The sequence below is a fragment of the Thermobia domestica genome, chromosome 7 (genome assembly GCF_964235325.1).
Source record: "Thermobia domestica chromosome 7, izTheDome1.hap1.1, whole genome shotgun sequence".
Classification (NCBI taxonomy): Eukaryota; Metazoa; Arthropoda; class Insecta; order Zygentoma; family Lepismatidae; genus Thermobia; species Thermobia domestica.
In genome coordinates this window covers 27,729,989-27,732,679 of record NC_137460.1, presented here as the reverse complement: position 1 = coordinate 27,732,679, position 2,691 = coordinate 27,729,989, and positions in this window count along the sequence as shown.

The following is a 2,691-nucleotide window of genomic DNA, read 5'->3' as shown; positions in this document are numbered from 1 at the left end:
ATTCGCTTCCCCACGTTTTTAATAAAAAAAAAAAAAACGAATGCATAGCTTACAACCCACTCTATATTGCTTCGTGCAGCGATTGAGCAACCCTAAAGAAACTAGATAAATTAGGCCCGCAAAAGTTAAACCGAACGCAAAAGAAATTAAATATAGAATTTCTATTAAAGTTTATGAATGCAAAAAGAAATGGCGGAGTATAAATTTCTCGCTAATATGTGACGGTACGTCACAATATTATTGTCACAAGTATGTAGCCTACACATTAGCATCATTTTGTCAGCGTAGGGAGACTGCAAGGGTTGCCAGGGCCCCACAAAGTCAATATTTTGATACTTTTAATGATTTTTTTTGTCTGTTCTTTTTCTACGAATACGGCGGGAATTTCAGGAATGTTACCTCGTTGGAATTTGTGGTCTATAAGCTTTCCAATGGTGTATAACTGATGACTCTGTGATAATTAGGGGGGTCACCAGAGCCCCGAACATGAGAGTCTACCGTTTTGTTAAAATCCCTGGCGGGTGTCTAGAGTTAATTGTGTTGTTATGCCGTAGACACTAATCATTATTAGCTACCCATGTTGCAGATAGAGATGTATCTTGAAAACTGTTTAGTTAAAATGTCATTTCCTCCTTGTAGGCTAGTCACTGCTCTTTTCTATGAGTTGTATTGTATTTGTCAGAGTATTTCTTCTAACTTATGATATGAGAACTGTCCATTATTATGGAAATGATAGTGATCAAAAAATACCCAAGTTTTGAATTTGTGAATTTGGATCTTAGAATAGTGTATTGTGTGTTTAACCTCCATTATTCTTGGAAATTAAGAAATGTTCAAAGAATTCATTTGAATTTCTGTTGGTTTAGTTATACGCACATTAATGTGCAGAATTTCGTTCAGTAATTGCTGTTATAATAAGAATATAACTCTGCTTGTAATTTACACCATGCACAAATCCTGCGGAAGATGGGTTGTTTGTTAGAAAATTAAATTAGCTTCTTCAATCTGATATTTTAGTTGTTTTAAACATGTCCAACCAGCATCGAAAAAAAAAACACGTTTAAAACAATTTGTTTAAAACGTTTAAAACAAACTGAATAAAGCAACAGCCCTCGTTTTAAACATGTTTTAAACACTTGTTTTAAACATTTTGTTTTAAACATATCAACCCTGCTTTTGAGCAATAAGTAGTAGTAGTAGTAGGAACGGGTTAGAAGCCCCGGAGGGCTCGTTTTGTTGCCCTTGTACTCCATGATATAAGGCTCGTTTTGTTTCCCTTGTACTAAATGATAGATTTTGTGACCAACTTAAAACAACTGACTAGGATAGCGCGTAAAACAGCTGGCTAGAGTAGCGCGCGAAAAAACGTACTTGCGGGAGTATTACTCTCCCGAGCGGGTCGTTCTTTACCTATTTCATAAGGCAACCCTCCTCGATTTACTGTTATACTGGTGTCCTCTTCCTCAGTTTCGTTAGTTCATAATATGCTGTGATCAGGGACGTAGTGTCCATTGAGGCTATAAGGCTTAGCCTATCCATTTATTTATGCATCTCCCTCAAATGTTGCTTTTTGGATATTGATACAATTAATTTTATTCAAATGGGTTTATTTTATAATACGCTGTTTAAACATCAAGCGAGTTGAAGCGAACTTCTGCAAGAACGCATTGAAGGCTATCGGCGGCTAGCCTTCCGCTTCTCTCATGGATTTAGGAGAATGGGGCGAGACAATCACTTTCTCGCCACCCTCAGCAGACGAAAACTTCTTGAGCTATACACAAATTCAGCCTGATACAACGAAAGTGGACGAATGTTGACGAAAGGCTAGCCTTTCGGGTGTTTGACGAGACAAAAGCGACAAGATGCGGTCTTGTAAGAAAGTATAGAACAGATACTATGAAAAATTTAGAAGCTCACATTCAGTAACGAGTTTTGACCAAGAAAAAATAAAGACAGAGAGAATAAAACAGTTATGTTAGTATGAATAGTATTAATACATCAGGGACCTTATTGCGTACTGGTTTGCGTTATCACAGCGTAAAATTTACATTTTAGTTTTCGATAATTAACATAGCAGTAGCAGTTATAATTGCTTGTATTTTTTGCGTTGCGTTGCTCTCCGCAAGTTTTTCGAAGATAGATACTGAAGGAGACCTCAGATGAGGTATATTTTCTTGTTTTTTTTATACTTTCAATCTAAAAATAGCTTTTTCTGTAAAAAAAAATTAAAAAAACAATTGACTGTGAGCTACTGCTCCACTGTTTTCCATTAGTATGCTGATATGTGTTGTTGTTTGGTGAAGTACTTAAGTTTGTCTATGATTTGGGGAAGTTACACTTAAGATCGTCTTATAGCTATCCGTTTTTATTTGTTTCTTTGAAACAGTAATATAGCGTATGTGTGATGTGCGAGTATCGCATATGTAAGGAAACCGTATGTGTATGGGAAATATGAAGCAGAACCACTCTTATACTTTCTCTTGCATTGTATGAAAAATATATTGCATGAATTAGCATTTTTCTATCAAGCATTACAGCGTAGTCAGAACACTAAGACGTGATCGTTTAAATAAGGGCGGGATAGTTTTTTGGGGGGGTAACTTAAATTCACTTTACACTCATATATACATATAACAAAAAATGCAAGTCTCAGGGGATTGGGCCCCTCCTAGCCACCCTCTAGCTACGAAT